Genomic DNA, 14733 nt, shown 5'->3' on the forward strand with positions numbered 1-14733 from the left:
TTTAAAAGGAATTTTTATTGGTTTTTGCACCTCTTTGAATACCACCTGGGTAGGACTCATGTGCCTTCATGTAACAGTAACAGAGTTGGAAGGGACCTTGGAGGTCATCTAGTCCAACTCCCTGTTCACGCAGGAGACCTGTACTAGGGATTCAAACCATTGAACTGCCAACCTTTCTGATTGACAAGCTCAGTGTCTTAGCCACTGAGCCACCAGAAAATGTTCCCAACATTTATGTGATGATGTGATGATTTCAGGGATGGTTAATGATCTTCATGAAACCATAGAATGTGGAACTGTAATGGCAGGTCACAAACATCAGGAGTCAAAGACCATATTTTATTTCACTATATTTAAAATTACAGTTAATTCAGTAAAGATTATTCTTGGCATGCATTGAGCACCTTTGCTTTTATTTACAAGTAATTGGCAGGGTCTACTAATTGTTGGCAAATGGCACTCAAAAGAGCTAGGCTCCAGACTAGAAAGCAGGAGACCTTGAGTTCAAGTCCTTCCTCTACCATGAAAGCCAGCTGGGTGACCTTGGGTCAGTCACACACTCTTAGCCCAACTCACTTCAAAAGGTGAGAAAGGAGGAGAAAGGTGTTTTAGAATAGTTTGCTGCCTTGAGCTACTCAAGTAAGTTAAATAATTTTATTTTATTTATTTATTTTGTCACAACATTATATATAAACACATATAATGAAAGAAAACAATAGGACAGGACCGGTAGGCACTTTTGTGCACTTATGCACGCCCCTTATAATAAATAAATAAGTAATATAAATAATATATAATAATAAAAAAACAATAAATAATAAGGCAACACTGGTTCATGTGATTATGCACTGCCATATATCTCTTGCAGAAAAGTTCCTTCTCATATTCCTTCTGATTTTTTTTTATATGCAAAAGTTTTAAAATCTAGCAGGAAAGCAGCAGAAATAGATTATCGTGTTTATGGTCACACACAAAAAGACAAAACATTATCTCTTTTCCATCAATGTATGTAATGGATATAAAACTTATCTATTTTTAAACAAGCAATCTGATTTCGAGGCCTGTTTCAAAATCTGGACTAGGTTCACATTCTATTCATTTTTCCCTTCCTCATTGCAATGTTAACTAAATGCTAGTAAATTAATTGTATCATATTACCAGAGAATATTTAATATGTATGAGGTAGATGCATTTATCCTTTCGCCTCATTTTCCTTCTTTTCTTTTTTGCAGATAATGATAACAATGGTGATGCTGCAGCAGCAGAGAAAATGTCCTTCTTTTGTGGTTATGGGCAGGTACTTTCCCTGAGAGAAATGTTTGCAGGTTGGGTGTGCGGTATCTTTCTGCCTTCCAAATATAACTCTTGCCAAGTTGATGGTTGTTTTTATTTAGCAGATCTTCCTTTTAAAATGTTTTTATCGACTGACCCTGTTTCCTGGTTTTTTGCTTTTAACAAATGTGTGTGATAATGTTGCACTAATGCTTTAAATTGTTACAGGCCATCCTGTGCCATGTAAGTGCATTGGAAGAGTTGGGTATCAGTTTTCAAACAGTAATCCTTGAGGGAAACTGAGAATACTAATGACGGAGCATTTCATCAATTCCTAAATGCCTCCCAAGAATAGGGGTAACAGTAGGGGGGCAGGAATATTTGCTAAACCTTTATGTTTTGAAGAAAACATTTGCATCTTTTTTTTTTTGACCTTTGACTGTCTTCATTTCTCATCCTTTCTCATCTTCTCATCTTTCCTACTATCTTCTCCTATTGGTTTCTTATGATTTATCAGTTGTTGTTTGTAATTTACAATTAATAGCAATAGCAATATCACTTAGACGTATATACTGCTTCACATTCCTCTCTAAGTGGTTTACAGAGTCAGCATATTGCCCTCAACAATCTGGGTCTTCATTTTATCAACCTTGGAAGGATGGAAGGCTGAGTCAACCTTGAGTCGGTGAGATTCGAACTACCAAACTTCTGGTAGCTGGCAGCCAGCAGAAGTAGCCTGCAGTACTGCATTCTAACCACTGTGGCACCACGGCTCTGTATGATTTATGATTTATCACCCATCTCCTTCCACTTATGGCTGTATGACTGTAACTTTGTTGCTTGTATCCTTACGATTTATATTGATATTGATTGTTTCCTGATTGCTTATTTATACCCTATGACTATCCTTAAGTGTTATACCTTAGAATTCTTGATGAAGGTATCTTTTCTTTTATGTACACTATGAGCTTATGCACCAGAGACAAATTCCTTGTGTGTCCGATAACACTTGGGCAATAAAGTATTCTATTCTATTCTATTCTATTCTATTCTATTCTATTCTATTCTATTCTATTCTATTCTATTCTATTCTATTCTATTCTATTCTATTCTATTCTAACCTACCCTATTCCCATTCCCATTCCCATTCCATTATTTTCTATTATTTTCTGTTTTCTGTTTTATATTCTATTTTATATTCCATTTTTTATTCCATTCCATATCCTTTTCCTCTGCTTAACCCTGCTCTTGTTCCCTTTCCAACCTTTTTTGAAGATCAGGAATTCATATCCTTGGAAAGACCAGGCAGGAAGACTGGCAGGGAGGCAAAAGGCAGATGCTTAGTTGGCATTCCTCCTTTGAGGTTGTACTGCTACTTCCAACCTCAGAGGGAGGAAACAGAACCATCTTAGTATCCTTTGATGCGAGGACTCTAGAACCTCAATCCTAAATAAACAAGGTAAGTATTTTGTTAGCTGCATTGGGTGTCAAGAATAGAAACATTAAATGCATGTAACAAAATAATATTTGAATTGAGGTTGTGGCTAGAGACCATGAACCAGATTTCTGGCTTATAATCTCTTTCCCATAAATTCACTACATAGGTCTCATGTATATAAAAAAGAAGCAATGTAATCTGTGTTTCCAAAGCTGTACGTTTTCTCTATTTATTTTAAGGTACTATTTTGATTCATAAGATCGAGACAAGAAACATTTTTCTTGATTAAAACCCAGCCGCAGAATTAAAATAGAGCCACAAAAATAAGGCATATTTTTAAGGCATATTTCAGTCTTTGAAGAAATATTTTGGTTATACAGGAGTAGTGGGAGAACTTACCATTCACATGGGAATCCTGCATGGTTGTCCCCATACCAGTTCCCTAAGAACCAGTCTGAAAAAACAAAACAATGTCAAACACATACTCCACGTTGAGTCATGCTTGGGAAATGTCTGAGAACAGGATGGAGACTTCTCACTGCATTTATTCTTAGGTGGGATCAGCCAACCTTGAGAACAGAACGTTGTTTTCAAGGGATGGAGCTCCCACCCCAAAGAATGGCTCGGTGTCTGAAATGAGCCAGTGGGGTTCAACATTTTTCAGACAGTAAGATGAATTTCTCAAAATATAATCTTAAACCTTATTTCAAAGTTTCTTCTTCTTCTGACCTTTACTTTGAACAACCACAAACTGAAGAAAAAACACAACACAACACAACAGCAGCAAGAAGAACATAAAGGTAAAGGTTCCCCTCGCACATATGTACTAGTCGTTCCTGATTCTAGGGGGTGGTACTCATCTCCGTTTCAAAGGCGAAGAGCCAGCGTTGTCCGAAGACGTTTCCGTGGTCATGTGGCCAGCATGACTAAACGCCAAGGCACACAGAACGCTGTTACCTTCCCACCAAAGGTGGTCCCTATTTTTCTATTTGCATTTTTAGGTGCTTTCGAACTGCTAGGTTGGCAAAAGCTGGGACAAGTAACGGGAGCTCACTCTGTTATGCGGCACTAGGGATTCGAACAGCTGAACTGCCGACCTCTTGATCAACAAGCTCAGAGTCTTAGCCAACTGAGCCACCGCCTCCCTCAAGAAGAACATGGAATGGTTCTAATCAGGAGTGAAATCCAGCAGGTTCTGACAGGTTCTGAAGAACCGGTAGTGGAAATTTTGAGCAGTTCGGAGAACCGGTAGCGGAAATTTTGTGTAGTTTGGCGAACCAGTAAATACCACCTCTGGCTGGTCCAGAATGGGGAGGGAATAGGGATTTTGCAGTATCCTTCCTCTGGAGTGGGGTGGGAATGGAGATTTTGCAGTAGCCTTCCCCTGCCACACCGATAAAGCCACCGCCACAAAGCCACACCATGCCCACAAAGCCACGCCCACAGAACCAGTAGTAAGAAAATTTGGATTTCACCACTGGTTCAAATGACAATGGTCTCCAGAAAAAAAAGAGGATCAGATTCATGTGATGATGGCAACAATAATAAGGATGTGAATATGAGGATAATCATTTAAGTGTTGCATTAGTGTTTTAAACTGTGTTTGCCTTGATCGGCTTAACCATCACGTTTCTGCCTCTGTAAAATATCAGTTAATACAAGCCCTTGTAGGGACAGGATATTTATCCTGCAGGGAGGAGGGTATTTTATAAAAGGCAGATATATTTTAGAAATTGTACAGTTACTGAGAAAAGATAGGGAGAAAATCAAAGACTGCTAAAGTGCATAAGAGATGCCCCCGTGGACTGATTCCAAACATATAACCTATTCAAATGGCAGACTTGCTATACTACAGCTCCCCTGTACCAAGGTTAATATCTTTTTAAACTCCCCAGTTTCAAAGGAGCTTATCATAGCCTGACCGTTCATCCTTGAAATTGCCCAGTCAGATGCTAAACAGTTAAGTAGTGGCTTGGGTTACAAGTAACTTCCTCCAATTTGTAATTTTAAAATAAAATAGTTTGGAATTCTTCAGCTAAGCTGGATCGTACCCGGCACAACACAATGTACACGTGTCCTACACTGTGATCATCCAGTGCATTGTTTGTCCTAAGCATTATTAGTAAGGAAGGTGGGTCAAAGCAAGACAGAGAAGCATTCTCAACCTGGTGTTATTCCAACATCCCATGCTGCAATATCACAATCCCCATCCAGTGTAACTGGCAATTAGGGAAGCTGTCTGATGTACCATTAGGACAACATACAGACTATTATGATGGAGGAATTTTATGTATGATAGCAAAAAAAAAATGAATGTTATGAATAGCTTGCTTTTCCTTGCAACACACCTGTAATGTTTTCTCCAGCTGCTCAAATAACCAGGAAGCATACCCCCACTTTCCAGTTTTCTATCCATTGAACATAAAAAGCCTGAAACTGCTATAATGGGGAAGGCTGCCCTAGGATGATTGGCAGGTCCATTTGCATTTACCACTTCATTACAAGCTCCATTAATTAAATGAAATTGGATTCCCAGCTGTTTAATAAACAAAACCATTGTGACTCTATTATGCTACTTGTACATTGTTTTGTTGCACATGTCTTTATTTGAAGGATAAACATCAACTGATGATGTTCATTGTGCAATTAGACTTTCCGCCACTGGCCATAATTTTTCCATTGATACAAATGGATTAATTCACCTCCATTAGAATCAACAGTGGCTTTTTTCCTGGTCAGCCGTAATACTACTTGACAGAAATGCATTCAGGTTATCATTCTTGGAGCCCTTTTACCAATTCCTCATCCAAGGGGATTTTGGAGGGGGATAGACTTTTTAAATTAGTATGATCCCTTCATATACATGCATTGTAACAATTCTTTATAGGATCTTTTTCATAGGGCAGTTGGTGGTAATGCCCGGTGAGAAGAGAAGGGCAGACTCTAGCGGAAAATGATATTTATTATATGAGGGACACGGTGGCTCAGTGGCTAAGATGCTGAGCTTGTTGACAAAAGGTCGGCAGTTCAGCTGTTCAAATACCTAGCACTGCGTAATGTTCCTGTTACTTGTCTCAGCTTCTGCCAACCTAGCACGTAAAAATGCACGTAGAAAAATAGGGACCACCTTTGGTGGGAAGGTAACAGCATTCTGTGTGCCTTTGGCATTTAGTCATGCCAGCCACATGACCACGGAGACATCTTCAGACAGCGTTGGCTCTTCAGCTTAGAAATGGAGATGAGCACCGCCCCCTAGAACCAGAAACAACTAGCACACATGTGCGGGGCAACCTTTACCTTTACCTTATATTTACAGTCAAAGAGACACCCAGGGATCCATTTTCATCCTGAAGGTTACTGTCCAGGATTATTATACCTCACTAGGGCCTTCAGTTGGCAGGACTAAACTATATTGATACCTATGGTTATCTATGCTCATACAATACTTCATAGACATTCACCTATAATATGCACTGTATCTGGTTGCTTCTTTGTTTATTATATTTATATGCTGCCCATCTCACAAAAACATGATTCTGGGCAGCATACAATAAAAACATAAAAAGAGCAATTACAAAAACGTTTTACGATTAAAACAAAAGTATTATTAAAAAACCCAAGGACTTTTCCCCCAAGCTATTGACATAACCAGGTTTTAAGGGACGTCTGGAAGAGGTCAGGAATGGGACCAGTTTTGTCCTGGGGATGGAGGAAAATGATCCACAGGGCAGGCACCATGGCAGAAAAGGTCCATCTTCTGGGTCCCATTAGATGTAGTTTCTTAGGAGATGGGACCTGGAGCATAGTTCTTTTGCCAGATCTGGGGGAGAAGTCCAGTGGTGGGTTTCTACCAATTCACCCTGGTTTGGGCAAACCGGTAGCGTCGGGAAGCTCCACCCACCCACCCGGACGTCATTACGAACGCTCTGTGCATATGCAGAAGCGCTGCGCACTCTCACAGTTCTGAACTGGTAGCGAAGGTAAGTAAAACCCGATACTGGAGAGGTCCCTCAGATAGCCCGGTTCCGTGCCATGAGAGGTTTTAAAGGTCAAAACCACAACCTTGAATTGGATCTGGAAGCAAACTGGCAATCATTGCAGGTTGTGGAGCAGAGATATAATGTGCTGTTTTGTTATCCCTGTATTCAGCTGCACACAGAATACACAGGTTGATATTCTCCAGTACCCCTCCTCCCACTCTCCTGCATCCATATACTTACTGCTGAGGAAGAGTTTCATTTGATGGAAATAAATGAGAGTCATATTTTTTTCCCCCAGAGAAGACATTTTTGGCAGATTTGTTACCAAAGTGGCTGTAATTATTTTCATAATGAGGTGGCCAAGGGATGCAGGTTAGAATTATTTTGCCTTTTACTGGATAATCCTGTGTTCTACAAGTGCCTTTCCTAGCCTTTCTGCAAGTCAGTAAACTTCCAGGGGAAGCCTCATGAAATGTTTTCTTCTAGTATTTGGGTTTGTTTGTTTGTTTGTTTTCATTTTCCTGCAGGAAGTATGGGAAGGTGGAGAAAATAGAGAAAAATACAGAGATGTGTTTGTGGGGAGGAACATGACTAAACACAGATATCAAAACAAAAGCAGCAATAAAACAACGTCTTCTATTGTCAGTGTCAACAATGAACCAGGAGACCGGTTGGTCAACAAAACTGAAAAGCACCTACAAATGAGATAGGGAAAAAGTTATTTTTTTGGGGGGGAAAAGCAATATCTACAGATGCCTCACATCTTGGAAATAAATTGCTTCAACTTCTACCCTCAAAACGATGTTTTAGAGCATTGCACACCAGAACAACTAGATACAATGACAGTTTTTCCCCACATGCTGTCACTGCTAAACAATTCCCACAACGCTCAAACTATTTACTAAGACTGTATTACTATTCTTCTTCTCATCCTTCCTATTACCTATCTCCTACTTATGACTATAACCTTGTTTCTTGTATCTTTATGACTGTATTGTTTTATTTAGTTTCCTAGTATGATTTTGATTGCTTATTTAGAATCCTATGACTATCACTGTGTTGTATCTTATGATTCTTGATGAATGTATTTTTTATGTACACTGAGAGCTTATGCACCGAAGACAAATTCATTGTGTGCTCAATCATACTTGGCCAATAAAGAATTCTATTCTATCATTGACTAGTGGCCTGCATTAATCTTTTCACAGAAAGTTTTAAATATGAATAATTTTTATTGCATGCTTACCTGATTGACAAAGCCTTCAGTTACATATTGTCATCACCATGACACATGCACACATAGGACCAGACACAGACAACCGCACCCACTGTGTGCCTGAAATTTACAGCCACCTATGTCATTTTCTCACTTTTGTGAGAAGCAAGACAGATTTTTGTCCTTTTTGCATTATGAAGGATATAAAAAAAAATTCTCTTGGGGCACTTCCAAGGTTTTATTTGTTCAATAGCAGGTTGGTTTGTTTCTTTGGAAACACAAATTTTGCAATTTGAAACTACTTCATTTTTCCAAAAAAAAAGAAAGAAAGAAAGAAAGAAAGGGGGGGAAAAGATCTGCCAAATCTCCATAATAGGGCATTCGTGCAAGGACTGAATAAATTGGCTGAATTGAGAGATACAGTAAAAAGTATCAGCTTCACTCAGCCATTTTCTTAGCATATGGATCACATGCATTAGTGAGATCAAGCTGGGCTTCCCATGTACAGCCAGATGGCTGCATGGACATGCTATTTTCCAGTCTTCAAGTCAGTAGAGTTTATCCCAGCATAAACTCTGAGGCCCGGATTGCTGATCCCTGTTCTTCAAGAAAAAAAGAAGCTGGGAATGGTGCTGATTTTATGGTAAAATCAATGGTATGATTTTGAAACGACATATAAAGGAAAATTATTGGCACATTTCCATGGCTTGGCTTCTTCTTCCACTAAGTGTCACCTCTCAGCATGTCTGTCTGTCTGTCTGTCTGTCTCTCTCTCTCTCTCCTCACCATCCATCTATCCCGCCAGTCAGCCATATCTATCCAGTGGTGGGATTCAAGTAATTTAACAACCGTTTCCCTGCCCTAATGATTTCTTCCAACAACCAGTTTGCCAAACTGCTCAGAAAGTTAACAACTGGTTCTCCCGAAGTGGTGCAAACTGGCTGAATCCAACCACTGTATCTATCTATCTATCTATCTATCTATCTATCTATCTATCTATCTATCTATCTATCTATCTATCTATCTATCTATCTATCTATCTATCTATCTATCTATCTATCTATGTCATCTATCATGTATTTATCACATTTATATAGCCACCCATCTTAAGCAGTTATTCTGGGTAGCGTAGACAATAAAACAATCCAAACAGTTAAAAAAAAATTAAAAATACAACCAAAATTAAATTTAAAAGGCAAAAAACAAATGGCAAAAAGTATAATTAAAATAAAATAAAATAAATAAATATTATAAATAAATAAATATTATAAATGAATTAAAATCAAATCAAATCAAAATAAAAGAGTACATTCCAATCAACCGTCATGTAACCATATAAACAGGTTCCTCTCTATCATGGATCTGCAGACCAAACTATGTTTGAGGGCCTCCTGTACAGCCAACAGCTGAGATGGAAGGCCTCCTGTAAGGCCTGCCTCACCTTAGGCGGAAGGATGTTTCACAGGGTGGGGATCATGACAGAAAAGGCTTTCCTCCTAAATCTCACCTGTTGAAACTCCCTAGGTGGCAGGACTTACAACTTGCCTCTTCTGCCAACCTCCCCATAGGACAGGTAGATGTAAACCAAAGCAGTCCTCAGATAACCTTGGCTTCATGCCATTTAGGTCTTTAAAGGTCATAATAACCAATACCTTGAATTGGACCTGGAAGCAAACTGTCAACCAATGCAACTTGCACAGCAGAGATGTAACGTGTGCAATTTGTGCAGCACACATAACAGCCCACATCGCTGCATTTTGCAGCAGCTGAAGCTGATACTCTTCAAGGGCAGCCGCACAATGAGCACATTACAACAATCCATTTGGGGGTGTGTGGGTGGTTAGGGCCAGATTGGTGTCGATCAGAGCACCTTTGGGTTAATCACTTATCAAATGTACACCCCATGCAGTGCATACATCCTTACATCCTTAGTTGGCTTGGGTGCCACTTCTTGCATGCTTTCATCTGAAGCCCCTCAGAAGAATGTTGTTGACCAATCGCAGTGCTCGTTATTGGCCAGTTTGTTCACCCATTTCTTTATGAGATGCCGCAAGTTACCAAGAAGTAAAATGAGCCTTTGGAACCAGACTCTTCTCTTTCTTTCTGTTGGAACTAATATTAAATTAATTGGGAGATTATCCAAGGTACACTGCCCTTCTCGGGGCTGGCTGACTGATCCCTGGAATCAGCAAACATGTTTGCTACCAACATTTTTAAGGCTGATTCCGTAACCTGCAAAAAAAAAAAAAAGTTCTCTGTATTTTATCAGTTATATTATTTGTCATGGTTGGCGCCTCGTCTCATAATTCACAAAACAAATAAATAAATTCCTATCCAAGAGTCCCTGATAGTATAGCATTTGGCACCTTCACCTTTAGACACAATCATCACCTCTGAAAATATTTTCCAATTTTTTTTTTTAATTTAACCTCCATTTTGGGGTATCCTATCTGCTTCCCCCTCCACCTCAGCCTTTTTATTACACTAATTCAAACATCACTTCAGAGGTTAACGTGTTTGAACTCCCAGACTGATGCTTTTAACTTCTATCCTGTGGTCAATCAGAGGCAAACTCTATCTATAAACAGTGTCAGATGGTGTCTCACACACGGCACTTAAGAAACTTAACTCCCGGTACTTCCTTGACCTTGGTGGCCTTCTAGATTGAGGCAGTTTAAATGATACAGAACAGGGTCCCTGGAAAGGATCAGGGGGCTTGATGGTGCAAGGCTGAGATTGGATGAACGAGGAGAGAAATTTCAGCCTTACACGGTCAAGAAGGAGAGAGAGAAAAGATATGTTCCAGAGCCTATTCAAACTTCCGGTAGGGGCAAAAGTTGCAGAGGGCAAGGTGAGGAGAAGTGGGTATGGAACATCATGGCTTTGAGTGGGGCTGAGGCTTTTTGTTTCAGGTTTTTGGCAGTAGGGCTGCTGGCTTCCCTCCATTTTGAAATTGCGTGATGGCGTCCCATTTCAACAAATGAGAAGCCTCCACTAGGCTTTGAAACTAGGCGCCTTCAAAAAAGGGAGTAGAGCAGAGTATATTAAATAGTTAGCTTCTCTGTTTAAAAATGGTATTTAACACAATGTAGTCATTGCATACTAAATATTTTTGGGATAGAGATTATTTTCCCTCATATAAGGTAACTTGGCTTGAGGAGTGCTGTGAGGTGCAGTTCTATAATACGGGGTAGACCACAGGTTTCCTATCCCTGGTTTACCTGGTTTCTGGTTTACTGGAGCAACATATTTGTTCTAACATTTCTTAGATAGTGTACAATTGTTCACTTCATTTGTGCATATCACTGTTACGTTCTGTTTGGCTAAATTGACAGACAGATGGGGACCTTCTGGTCTTTAAGGAAAGAGATGAAATAATGATGTCTTCAGTCCCATTCAGTCTCTCAGGACGCCGCTATAGGGCATTTCATGCCAAAACATCTAGACACAGGGACAGTGTTTTCCTTCGTGCCATCACTCTGCTGAATATCAAAGCCTCAAAGTATTGTTTTATGTCTATTTACTCTTGTTATATGACTGTAATATTATTATCCTTCTCATCTGCTCTACTACCCCTTTTATTTGTTTCATATTATGATTAATACTCTCTTGCTTTGCATGTACTTCGAGAGCTTCTGCACCAGAGACAAATTCCTTGTGTGTCCAATCCCACCTGGCCAATAAAGTATTATGTTCTCTTCTGTTCTATTGTATGATCCTATGTTTTCAACATTTCTCTTTGTAAACAAACCCACCAACTGTTTTGGAAAGAATTGCCAACTGCATGTTGAAACATCAGCTGATGACCTCCAAAGGTTGAGGCAGACCTCATATATCAAGAGAGACAGACCTTTCCTGTCACTTGAATTTGCCTTAGACTTTATGCTTGCCAACAGAAGCAGTGTCCATGCTTGGCCATAAATCCATCCAGGGATGAGTTATTGCCCGATGCATATGCCTTTAAAGATTAAAATCCAGGAGATTTCATTTGTTTAAGCCAGTCTTACTTAAATTGAAGACTGTTAATATTTCAGAATGAAAGCTTTTAAACTGTTTATAATAGTTCAATATCAACATCACTGTAGATTAGTTGGGTTTAACTAGCAGAACATTACCAAAAAGAATACAAAAATTTAAAAGAAAATTGGCATATAGAATAGAATGTAATGTAATGAATAGAATGTAACCACCTCTTACAATACTAGACAACACAGTATCAACAGTAGACACCTTCAAATTTCTAGGCTCTACCATATCTCAAAACTGAAAATGGACACCTAACTTCAAAAACGTCACCAAAAAAGCACAACAAAGAATGTTCTTTCTGCGCCAACTCAGAAAGCTCAAACTGCCCAAGGAGCTGCTGATACAGTTCTACAAAGAAGTTATTGAATCTGTCATCTGCACCTCTAACTATCTGGTTTGGTTCTGTAACCCAACAAGACAGACACAGACTTCAGAGGATAATTAGAACTACAGAAAAAACAATTGCTACCAACCTCCCTTCCATTGAGGACCTGTATACTGCACAAGTCAAAAAGAGGGCTCTGAAAATATTTACAGACCCCTCACATCCTGGATATAAGCTGTTTCAACTCCTACCCTCAAAATGATGCTATTGAGCACTGCACACCAGAACAACTAGACACAAGAACAGTTTTTTTCCCGAACGCCATCACTCTGCTAAACAAATAATTCCCTCAACACTGTCAAACTATTTACTAAATCTGCATTACTATTAATCTTGTCATCGTTCCCATCACCCATCTCCTCCAACTTACGACTATATGACTGTAACCTTGTTGCTGGTATCCTTGCAATTTATATTGACTGTTTCCTAATACGATTTGATTGCTTATTTGACCCTATGACTATCATTAAGTGTTGTACCTTATGATTCTTGACAAATATATCTTTTCTTTTATGAACACTGAGAGCATATGCACCAAGACAAATTCCTTGTGCGTCCAATCACACTTGGCCAATAAAGAATTCTATTCTGTTCTGTTCTGTTCTATTCAGTGTTCTGACATGGAAGGTCAATTAGTGTGATGTATGCTTCAAGAGGAACCATAATTATGAACTTCTGAAGACAAATCTTATTACTCACCATACAATATTTGTGGTATTTGTTTTCTAAAGTAGGATTCAGTCAGCCCAAAGTTAAATAATGCACACTATGATTTGCAGATAAGCTTCAAGACCTACACACAAGTTTTTCTGGGTTCAGTGGAACCTGCTTTCATGGAAATGGGTCTACAGCTTTCTGAATTCCAAAGGGGAATACAATACCTGAAATTTATTTAGTGCTTGTTATTGGATCACCATGATCTGAAAGATAGGAGGTACTACTGTGCAGGTACAGAGATTGCTAAATGTGTCAGCAGTCTTTCAAAGGCTGGTTGTATTTTAAGTATATGTGCAGACTCAAACATAACCTCACAGATCAAAGTTGAGCCATCAGCAGCTCTCTGCAACAATGCATCCTGACACAAAACCACTTAGGTCCATTCTCACAGTGGAAGGAGGTCCCAGTTAATAGGATACAGGATTGCCATTTTAAGAGTATTTTCTCTGTCTGTAAATAGATATTAACAGTTTATTGCTGCTTCATTTGTTGACCATCTAGTAAATCTACACTGTTGATGCCAGCTAGGAATCTGGTTCAAGGAATTAAAAAGTGGAATAAGTTGATTTGCTAGTATCATAAAACCAATTTCTGTAATTCAGAACAGTTTTTTTGATAAGAATGATCTTTTTTTTTATTATTTACATTTATATCCCGCCCTTCTCCGAAGACTCAGGGCGGCTTACAGTGTATAAGGCAATAGTCTCATTCTATTTGTATATTTACAAAGTCAACTTATTGCCCTCCCAACAATCTGGGTCCTCATTTTACCTACCTTATAAAGGATGGAAGGCTGAGTCAACCTTGGGCCGGGCTTGAACCTGCAGTAATTGCAGGCTATTGTGTTCTAATAACAGGCTCCTTACAGCCTGAGCTATTCCGGCCCCTTTTATCTATAACATAAAAACATAGGAAGGAACCTCAAATATCTTGATCTTTGCAAAAAGACAGGAGGAGGAAGAGGAAGAAGGGGTGGGGGAGGTTAGATAAATGAGAAGGTGTCCACTTTGGAAATAGTATTCATTCATTCATTGATTACAATAATAAATGAATTAAGTTGGGAAGGTGGAAGGTGGAACATGCATCTTAAGAAAGGGAAATTTCCCAACATTCCTTCAAATGGCAATTTTTTAGAGAAAATTGCTTTTCTGCAAGCTAGTTTACCCAGTCGTTTCTCCCTTGTTGTGAGCTTCAGTTTTGATCATATTTATCAAAAAGAAGGATAGCTGGAAGTATGAATATGCTAAAGTGGCTTTGGCTGAATAGCACTGAATGTTTAAAAGGGGTCTCTGACATTTCCATGGCTACTAGGTTGAAAAATGATTTGATGTTCTTATAAATGAACCTAAAGCTCTCTCCCATTTTAAATTATGCTGCAGATTTTTGTATAGTATATCCATTCCCTTCTTATAAATATTCTGGGTGTAGATAAAGAATGCACATGTCGATAAAAGTGTGGGTGGGTGAATGCACACGTGCAAATGTGCACGCACATAATTCTATGCTTGTAAGTTTGTTACTTGTTCAACGTATGTAGAGGTGGTCACAATCAAACCTTATTTTTGAAGAAAATCTATCTCGTCTAGCTTGTGTGTTAATGCAGTATCATTTTCAGCTAGAACAACACTGTGATGTGGTTTGGGCTAGGCAGCCTCCAGCCATTCGACTTCTGCAGGAGGGCAGAGTGGGACACCATGGT

Source organism: Ahaetulla prasina, chromosome 1 (genome assembly GCF_028640845.1).
Source record: "Ahaetulla prasina isolate Xishuangbanna chromosome 1, ASM2864084v1, whole genome shotgun sequence".
NCBI classification, from domain to species: Eukaryota; Metazoa; Chordata; class Lepidosauria; order Squamata; family Colubridae; genus Ahaetulla; species Ahaetulla prasina.